General features: G+C 41.5%; 1 long non-coding RNA gene across 1 annotated transcript; it reads right to left on the reverse strand.

The window, feature by feature from the left end:
- Window positions 1-3,373: 3,373 nt before the first annotated feature.
- Window positions 3,374-6,778, reverse strand: LOC308468681. The gene is made up of 2 exons (XR_013981812.1): window positions 6,666-6,778; window positions 3,374-3,883 (listed from the first exon to the last, which is right to left on the reverse strand). It is a non-coding gene; the product is annotated as an uncharacterized lncRNA (long non-coding RNA).
- Between the last annotated feature and the right edge of the window lie 1,739 nt (window positions 6,779-8,517).

The raw sequence follows: 8,517 nt of genomic DNA on the forward strand, positions 1-8,517 counted from the left end.
CTGTCGCTTTGCATAAGGTTTTGTATTTTTCTCAGAAGATTGACAAAGAATGTATAATTATTTTGGTAATTATTGTGTGTATATTAGTCGCCAACGTGTTGCATGAGACTACTTCTATCAGCAGCACAGGTTGGATTTTTCTAACAGCTGAATGTTAAGCTAGAGTGGAAGCAGTTCAGGGGCAAAAATAAAATTGGGAAGAATTCATACCTGGATTTGCTCGTTTTCCTGGTCCTTTCTTTTTTCTGCAGAACCCGGGGGGGGGGGGGAGAGAGAGATATAAGACAAAGTCAAAGGGGCCCTTCAGATTTCCTTTATATTGAGCATTCATCCTGATTTGCTTGTATAAAGCTTACAGCCAAAAATCACAAATGCATGTTTTGCTAGACATGCACAGGACTAGTACACGGTGTTCTTGAACTTCCTAGAAAGGACTCTCTGTGTGTAGTCACTTCCTTGGCCTCCTCTGAGTGTGAACTCAGTAACAAAGGAGAAAATCCTTTATATTTCCTTCTGCCCATGAGGAGACTCTCTTTCCGCCGTGCCTCTAAGCTGACCAGATTTGCATGGCTAAAGCTCCTGCTTTCAGCCATGTTAGCTAAGACAACCAACTTCTCTTTTACCATAACTTAGAAGATTTTTTCTGCATACCGCTTTGCTGTATATGTTGCTTGCACTGAAATGTAGGTAAACGTTTTTTTCTGCTTATCTTACTAAAAACAGGTCGTTTATTCTCTGCATCGGGAGATGGAAGGTCAGCAGACCACAAATGAAATGTAATTGCCTAATTCCTAAGCTTTAATAAACTGCAAAACTTGTAAGTGTTTTACTCTGCTAAAAAGCCTTCACAGCCAGATTACTTTTGTATTTCTCACATACATGTGAGATAAGCAGTTTAGATCTAAATCTACAGATTTAATCCTCAATTCATCTGTCACATATTGAACACTGTTTGCAGGGTGTTTACATATCTCACTGTTAGTAATTTGTTCATCTTACACTTTCCAGTAAATTTCCCCATCTCTTTCCAAAGAGCAAAAAGTCTGTGCTTTTTAAAAATTGGGTTTGTTGGCAGTGCGGCAATGGAGCTCCTTAGTTAACTTTAAATGCAGAAAACAAAAGTTCAGTGTGTGCTTAGGGATGGTGGAAAAATTTGATTCAGTTTGCATTTAAAGGCAAACTTACCAAATTCACACTTTCTGAAACAATGTGTGTTAGCATCTGTCTGTTTCAGGAGACAATGGAGGAGTGCGACTTTAGGGGTGAGGTCAAGCTGTTGACAGGTTGCAACACCTGCTGTGGCTGTAGAGACTGATATGGGAGAGAGATGTTTTGTTGCAGCTGGGGCAGTTGAAGGCATCCAGTTGTGCTGCTGCAAATACACCATGAAATGTCTTCTCTGTGCTGTGCTTCTCCCACCAGTCATTTCTCTGGACACGGCTATGGATACATAACTTGACTCCCTGTCTTCAAGGGATTCCCAGATGGCAGGGTTGATGTTGGTAGCCTTTGTGTCACATTCACAGGCATCTTTGTAACACAGAGTTGGTTCTGCCAATTGGCCTGGTGCCAGAAACCAGCTCCCCATAGAGCACGTCCTTGGAGATCCCACCAAATAATGTATACCAAAAAAAAGGTATATACTATGGCAAAGTGTTCTAATAAATGCATATGTTGGTGAAAATAGCATGTTATATTTGGGAAAATGATTTGCCATATGTGTATATTGGGGGAAATTGCTTACAACAATGTGTAAATTAGGAGAAATCAACATTAAAAACCGATGAGTGAGGACTTAAGAAAAAATAATTGCAAACTGTTGTGTCATTATTTTTCAGGTAGGATTCAAATATGTGCCAGAAACTTTGGTTTCTGCAAATAAAGTAGGTTAAAGCACTCCATTGTCCTAATGTGACAAATCAACTTCTTGCCCTAACGTAACAAATGCACACAGACTTTTTGCAATTTTGTATTGCCAAAAGGAGCGATACTTGTTGTTGGATTCCAAACACAATGCACGCACAAATGGGGTGATGGCAAAAGATTTTATTAAATAGCCCAAATAATGCATTGCCATTATCTTACACCCCAGAGCTGTTGGAGACATCAGGTGTGGCTTCCACAGCTGGAGCTTGGTCAATACACAAGGCTTTCTAGATAGCCTGACCTAGATTAACAGAAGTGTTCTTGTGAATTATGGTAGGTCTTTGTGGCCACCTTTGTTGTCATCCGGGGACGTGGGTGGTGCTGTAGTCTAAACCACCGAGTCTCTTGGGCTTGCCGACCGCAAGGTTAGCAGTTTGAAAGCATATCAACACGAGTAGATAAATAGGTACCACTGCGGTGGGAAGGTAAACAGCATTTCCAAGCACTCTGGCTTCTGTCATGGTGTCCTGTTACGCCGGAAGTGGTTTAGTCATGCTGGCCACATGACCTGGAAAGCTGTCTGTGGACAAACGCCAGCTCCCTCAGCCTGAAGCAAGATGAGCCCTGCGCCCCATAGTCACCTTTGACTGGACTTAACCATCCAGGGGTCCTTTACCTTTACCTTTTACCTTTTGTGGCTTATATACCCTTGGGGCTGCACATTTATATGAGACATGTGTTCCTGCCAAAATAAAATACTATTTTGCATTGTTGGGGTTACCTAAACCAACATCAACCCACGCCCTGGAGTGAAAGGCCAACACAGATAGTCTAGCCTAGCCTATTCTCCCTACTTCAGGTGACAGTCTTATCTAAAACGTAAAAATTCTCACACAGTTGCATCTCAACATATGAGAAACTAATAAATTATAAAATGAACAGAATTAACCAGTGCTTTTTAAAAAAAATTAAAAAAATTAGGGGTACTCTCATTTTCCTACTCATATTGAAATACTGCCCCTCAATGAGGCCAAACTTAGATTCACAAAATGTTTAGGGGTATGCGAACCCCTGCGTACCCCCCAGAAAAAAGCACTGGAATTAACCATTCAAAGGGCCAAGCCCACAGGATGTCTAGGCATTACTGAGCATGAGAGGAGCAGACTTCTGTGCACCACCTAATCTCCTCAAGGTAACAGTCATATTTTGCAATGTGGCAATATAGATTGGGAAACCAGTTGAGAGATCCACTGAAAAGTGTGAGGTGAATGAACGATTAATGGGAAGCCACATAAACACCCCACAAGCAAATCAAGATGAATTCATGATTAATGCTCATTGCCGTAAAATTCTCCACAAATACAAATGAATGCTCTATAAAGACCAGATATAGAAAAATCTATAATCAAAAAGTGCCTAACTCTGACTAGATTGTATTCTTATTCTGCGTGCTGACATCCACACATGTATAAAGTAATATTAAGTTTTAACGTTTCAACAATTAAGCTGTGGCTTTTTTCCTTTTTATTTCCTAATTAAGACCCTAAATAATTTTGTTCCATTTAAACCTTTTGATATCTCCTTGTTCATTGTTTACTATTAACACCCTTAATTATTGCAAAACAAAATAGTATGCCAGTCACTTAGTCCAAGATGCTTGTAATTAATTTTCCATTATAATCAACCTTCATATAACCTACATAAACTCATCTGTAACTCTGTCTTCTTTTTTACATGAGACATCTAATTATGTATTTATTTTAGGAAGATGTTAATTATGAATAGGTAAATGCCTCTGAAAGTAAAAATAACTGTTCTTATTTATGTTATACTTTTCTGATGCTAACAATCCACAGACGATGAATGACACATAAACATTGGGCTTGGTGAGCATGTTCTAGAAGTATCCATTAGTAAACAGGAAATCACAGGTTCTTCTTCTCCATCTTTGTTGCCCTCTTCTGGAAACTTCCGGTTTGTTGAGAGTTGGGAAGAGTCTTGAAGCAGTGCAGGGGATCTACAGAGAGCAGAAGGGAGAACAGATATTGTAGAGGCCATGTGGGCTTTTTACACTGATGGCAGGAGGTGGAAGCCAATGGTGGAGCTTTAATTCATTTCACATTTAAAGGGAAACCCTACCTAATCTGCACTTTTAGGGGTGGGGGTGGGGAATACAGAGTTATCCTTCAAAATTCACACTTCTCCCTAGCTTCCTCCAAAAGATTCTGGGAACTGTGGTTTATTAAGGGTACTGAGAGCTGTTAGTAGACCTCCTATTCCCCTCAAATTTATATAATTCCCAAAGCAGTTAGACATCAATCCCTCTTTCCAGGGAGCTCTGGAAACCGTAGCTCTCTGAGAGGAATAAGGGTCTCCTAGCAGCTCCCAGCACCCATAACAAATGACAGCTCCCAGATTCTTTGGGGGGAAGTCATGACTGTTTAAAGTGACATGATACTTCTTTAAATGTATAGTGTGGATGGGACCTAATAAAGCAGAATGATGTATAAATGCCACAGTATAAATCCACCTATAGTGTACTACTGTTGCATCAATGACATGTTGCAGAATACACTTGAATTTTCTGCAACTCAAAAACACTGGTTTGGAGAGATAAATAGGTATGGACAGGATTTCAGTCCACATTACAGGGGCATGCAATTTATTATTTCTGGCTGACTTTCTGGGGAAATGATTTCTATTTATTACATAAGTAGAGTCAGCAAAAACAATGCATAGAAGATTGTTGCATCTGAGTTCAGTATTTTTCTTGCAATATTAAAAGGGAGAAGGCAGGGGGAAGAGAAACCCAAATAAACTGCTTTGGAATTATGATATTTGCTGATCTCTGATTTTCCAACAGTTGAAATTTACAAGAAATACTGACTGTTGCTGATTTGTTTTTTCCTTGAAAAACAAAATATGTTTTTAAGGAAAACTATAGAAGCAAGTCTTATGGGGAACACTTTTAATCCTGAGGTGGAATCTTTAGAGAGCCAGTGTGGTGCAGTGGTTAAGAGCGGTGGACTTGTAATCTGGTGAACCGGGTTCGCGTCTCCGCTCCTCCACATGCAGCTGCTGGGTGACCTTGGGCTAGTCACACTTCTTTGAAGTCTCTCAGCCTCACTCACCTCACAGAGTGTTTGTTGTGGGGGAGGAAGGGAAAGGAGAATGTTAGCCGCTTGGAGACTCCTTCGGGTAGTGATAAAGCGGGATATCAAATCCAAACTCTTCTTCTTCTTCCTTAGAACATAAGAGGTGCCCTGCTGCAGCAGGCCAAAGGCCCATCTGATTCAACATCCTATTCTCAGATTGGCTAACCAGATGCCCCAATGGGAAGCCCACAAACAAGGTTAAAGCACAACATTGCCATAATGGCTAATAACCATTGATACCTTTATCCTCAATGAATTTATCTAATTGACCTTAAAAGCTAGCCAGGCTGGTGATCAATACATCTTGTGGAAGTTTAACTAAACCACATAGTTTAACTAAATCAGTTGAACTTCCCTTGTAGGCCTTGAAAACGAAGCTAAAACTCACAAATATTTAGCCCAACCTAGAAATCTGGCAATCTTCACAATGCCCTTCTTTGGTTTCCTAAAGGCAGCACAGAGTGGACAGGAGAAGAGAACACAGGAAACCTTTTTTTCTGCAACTCTCTTATTCAGGCAACTCTCTGGAGCTTCAGTTGCCTGGATATTAAAAGAGCCATCTGCACATCAGGCAATCCAGGTGGCAAATATGAGGCAGTGAGTCATTATTTTATCATTAGCACTGAGGGTAATGACACTGCCAGTATGACTCATTGATTTAAAGGTGTTCAGTCAAGGAAAGAAGAAGGAGAGTGGACATGAGAGGTGTATAATGTGTGTCTCTGATGCAGAAATGCCCCAGTCCATAGATTTGTGGCCTGTGCTTCTCAGCTAGAAGAGGAAGGAGATTTAGAGGTGTTGGCAACTTTCTGCTTCACTCTGCCATGCCCTTCAATATCTCACCTGGGGAAACTTGGGTTTCCATAGCTTCTGTCTCTCAGTATGGGCACAAGCATGGCTGTTTTCACCTAGTACTGAATGCTGAAAGCCTGCTCAAATTTCAACAACCTTGTTAGTCGAAGTTACAATGGTACCTTGGGTTACAGACGCTTCAGGTTACAGACTCCACTAACCCAGAAACAGTACCTCGGGTTAAGAACTTTGCTTCAGGATGAGAACAGAAATCATGTGGCGGCGGCGTGGCGGCAGCGGGAGGCCCCATTAGCTAAAGTGGTACTTCAGGTTAAGAACAGTTTCAGGTTAAGAACAGACCTCCAAAACGAATTAAGTTCTTAACCCAAGGTACCACTGTAGTTTATTTATGGATTGCAATTTCCACAGATACAGTTTCCACAAATCTGTGCTCAAAGCAGTTAACATAAAACTCAAACAGTCTAAATACAGCAGCACAATCTTCGACATTTTTTTATTTTTGAAGCAATTCCCATCAGCCCTGTTTCTGCAACTGGGTGACCTCCTCACAACTCCTGAGGTGCCTAGGCCACCAGGGATCTCCTTACATCAGTAGTAGGCATATTTTACTGGCTCATCACTGAGCTTCCAACTCAAACTCCTGCCTTTCTCAATTGACCTTCCATTCTCTCATTTCTTTTGCCCACCCTTCTGGATTCCACTTGAGCTTGCTGCCACTGCTGTGGTGCTGCAAGCTGATGCTCAGCTCTGGGACTCCTGTCTCTCCTGCTTTCAGCCAGAGTGGCACATTGCAGAGAATCCCCTAACAAGGGCTGCCATCCTGACACTCACCTTCTGACCCAGCTGTTTCCACAACCAGGTGACTTGCAAGGAGTGATTCCTCAGAGGCTGCCTGGATTCGGTTAGCCCAAAGATGGAAAGAGATAAAATTGATGAACTATGCTGAAAAGGCAAAACTTACAGGAAGAATTAGAAACCAGGAAGAGGCAAATTTTAATAAAGAATAGGGAAAGTTTATAATTTATTTAAAAATTATTGCAAACAACTACATTCATTGGCAGGTTTGACAGAAAACTTGAAGTAAACATTTGAACTGTGAGTTGGCAAAGGATTTATAATAATAGAGTTACGGAAGAGATGCAGAGAGAAAGTCCTTACATGAGGATCCAAGGGTGTGGGGGAGGAAGTCAAAGGTGATTTCATGTTTTTATTGTGTTTGTCTACTTTTATTTTGCTTATTGTATGTAAAACTGAAAATGCAAAAATAAGTTATAAAAAGGAGTGACTCTGCAATGGCCAGCCACAACTACAACCACAAGTCCACACCCACTCTGCAAGTGTGAGCAGGAAGCAGAGGGTCCCATTTTTCAACACTGAGTTTTCCTCCATCTCTCCATCTTCACTTTCAGAAGGACCTGTCCTCTCAAGATCTCTACAAAGTCCTGTTTCTGTCCGAGGCCATGATGGTAGCTCTTCCATTCCCAGGAGAGACTTAGGCAGAGGGAAGTAAAACACTCTGAAAACACTTGAGGTGATTAAGGGGACCACGGTTCCTGCGGTCGTCTTTGTGCCCCACTCCTGCCTCCGAAGAAGCGGGGGGGGGGGGTGTGAAGACGCAGGATCTTGAACTCTCTGCCTTGGGATTTCTATTTTAGAATGGACAACAGACTACAACAGGAGGTACGTGGACTGGAAATTTAAGAGGTCTGGACAGAATCTTGGACAGAGTGGACTGTGCAGATAAGAAGAAAAGTAGAAAAATCTAGTGAAAGTGAACTTTGGGGCATTCATACATGCAGAAGGAAGGAAAGGAATTCATTTTAGAAATGATAATTGCTGATTTATTGTGGATTGATAATTTGTAGCGTAACCTGTGCTGATGGTTAAGGATAAATAAGTTTTTTAAATAAAAAAGCTATTGTAATATAAGGTGAATTGTAAGGAGTGGATGTGAACTAGAAACTCTTAGAAATTTCCATTCCACCTTTAGTTACAGACATGGAACTGTTGCGTGTCACATGTCTGTTTACATTCCAGCACTGTCTGCTGGAAACTTCCATATTGTGTATAACTTTTGTTTTTTTACTCTCTCTCTGAGGAGAAGAAAGGGAGACGACATGTTTTCTTTGTCCTGATTTATGCTTAATAAATATTTAGCTGTTCGTATGTTTCCACAAGCCTCAGCGCCTCTTCTGTTTGTGCAGCATGCTCTGCTGATATATCGTGCTCAGGCTTTTGAAGCCTGAGTCGCTGATTTACATTGCACCAGAGATTGGGGTTCGTCAAGGCTGGAAGGGCATGATCCAGCTGGGGGCTATCTAGCTGGTATCTCGACCCCTGAAGGATGCTGACAGAAACAACTAGGAAAATAAAGCAGCAACAAGAGGAAACTTTGGACACATCAAGAATGGAGTGCAGCAAACCATTTTTTGGAGAAATTGTATTGTTGTTGTTTAGTCGTTTAGTCGTGTCCGACTCTTTGTGACCCCATGAACCAGAGCATGCCAGGCACTCCTGTCTTCCACTGCCTCCCACAGTTTGGTCAGACTCATGTTCGTAGCTTCGAGAACACTGTCCAACCATCTCGTCCTCTGTCATCCCCTTCTCCTTGTGCCCTCCATCTTTCCCAGCATCAGGGTCTTTTCCAGGGAGTCTTCTCTTCTCATGAGGTGGCCAAAGTATT

This window comes from Podarcis pityusensis, assembly GCF_964106645.2.
Source record: "Podarcis pityusensis genome assembly, chromosome: Z".
Taxonomy (NCBI): domain Eukaryota; kingdom Metazoa; phylum Chordata; class Lepidosauria; order Squamata; family Lacertidae; genus Podarcis; species Podarcis pityusensis.